Source organism: Frankliniella occidentalis, unplaced genomic scaffold, assembly GCF_000697945.3.
Source record: "Frankliniella occidentalis isolate FOCC.00 unplaced genomic scaffold, Focc_3.1 Scaffold371, whole genome shotgun sequence".
In the NCBI taxonomy this organism is placed as follows: Eukaryota; Metazoa; Arthropoda; class Insecta; order Thysanoptera; family Thripidae; genus Frankliniella; species Frankliniella occidentalis.
This window is the reverse complement of record NW_026267494.1, coordinates 42,257-44,014: the sequence shown is the minus strand read 5'-3', so window position 1 is coordinate 44,014 and position 1,758 is coordinate 42,257.

The window sequence follows — 1,758 nt, the reverse complement described above, 5'->3', positions numbered from 1 at the left end:
ACCTGTCTGGAAATACATTTATGCAGATAACTCATGAAAGAATCAGGCAAAAATAAAGACAAAAAGACTAAAACATTAATTGATCATAAATAAACCCACAACCACAAAGGGAAGAGGTGAAAAAGAAAAATGATAGAGGAGAGAGAGGGAAGAGGGAGGGAAAGAGTCATAAAAGACAAGCATGCTGCATGCAGGTGCTTCAGTGTGTCTTGTCATCTGCCATCTGTGAGTCAGTGTGTCAGTGAGTCAGTGTGCTAGCTTGTTAGTTGGAGATTACTGCCAGAGTTCTGTGTAGTGAGAGAGTGAGTGACAGTGTTCTGTGCTGCAGTGATTGTTCTGTGCTGCTGTGAGTGAGTTTTCTGTGCTGTAGTAAGTGCAGTGTTCTGTGTAGTGAGTTGTGCTCGATAGCACTATGGTTTCTAAGAAAACTAAGCAGGGCAAGCAGGGTGGCCTTTCTGACGGTACAACATATTGTCTTGTGAAGTGGGTGTCAGGACCGTATAAGGACACTTTCACTCACAATGTCAATTTAGAATGGGTACAGGATTATGAGCCACTTTCTCTCGAGTCTCACATTATTGAGTGGAGGGTGCAACCCAAACCAAAGAGTGGATGGATATGTATTGACGGAATCATTTGAGACACAAGCAGTAAGTTGTCATAATACATGTTTTACCTTACTTGGATGCTTGGTTTTAAAGCTCTCTGATTGTTTCCCATAGGCGACCTGGACTTTCTCAGGAGACGAATGGAGGAGGAGGAGAAAGAGATTGACAGAGACAATCTATCTGGGGATGAAGATGATAATTTGAAATCCTCTCCATCAATAGAAGATTTCTCTCAGTCACCTGGTAAATATTATGAGGACTGTTAAGAAGCAATTATTTACAGTTACTAATTTAGGTTTTTGTTCCAGCATTCAAAGAGGCAGTTGCTCAAGCTGTGAGGGATGCAATGACACCACAGAGCAAGCGTGCTGCTCGAACACCATCACCAGTCCAGCCTGAGTGTGAATCTTCTGAAATGGTAAGAAAATATGTGATCAAATTTAGTTCATATTTTCTTATACAGCTCACACTAACTTCTTCTTAACCACAGGTTCGGATTGGAAAGGCTCTGTGGGTTAAGAAGAGCCTGTACGCTTATGTGAAAGTTTGCCAGCAGCCATCCAAAGGTATTGGCTTGCTGCTAAAGCAGGCTTTTTCACGTGCACGTCTTATTAGATCCTCATATGCTGGCCAATCCAGGACCGTTAACGGGGTGAAGAAAGGACCCAAGCCATGCCTTAAAAAGTACACCAAAATGAGTGATATTGAAGGTCTGTTGGTGTTCACTTTTCATAATTATTAGCTATGTTCACTTCACTCTCTTATTACATATTTTCTATTACAGACTTTGTGAAGCTCAGGTTCCCATACATGACCCAGACCGCACTTTGCGTCACAGTGGGGCGGTATCTTGGTGAGAAATCAAACCTCGAGCCAACACCAGTGGTAAGTTCACAAATTGCTTGTAACATTTACATTCTACATCTAATTCTTTATTTTTCTTTCCAGCATTGCGACACCAGCGGCTCTGAGGAAGAGAACTAATCGTCCCTGGACGGACGAAGTACTTCTCCATTGTCAGAGCGTTGACGGTATTTTTATAGCCTAGACCAAAATACTACCACCAACTAGAAGCTAATTGCTAGTTTTTAGCCCGCCCTTCTGCTTTTAAAAAAGCATTAAAGCGGGCTTATGCAACCGCTCTCGTGTC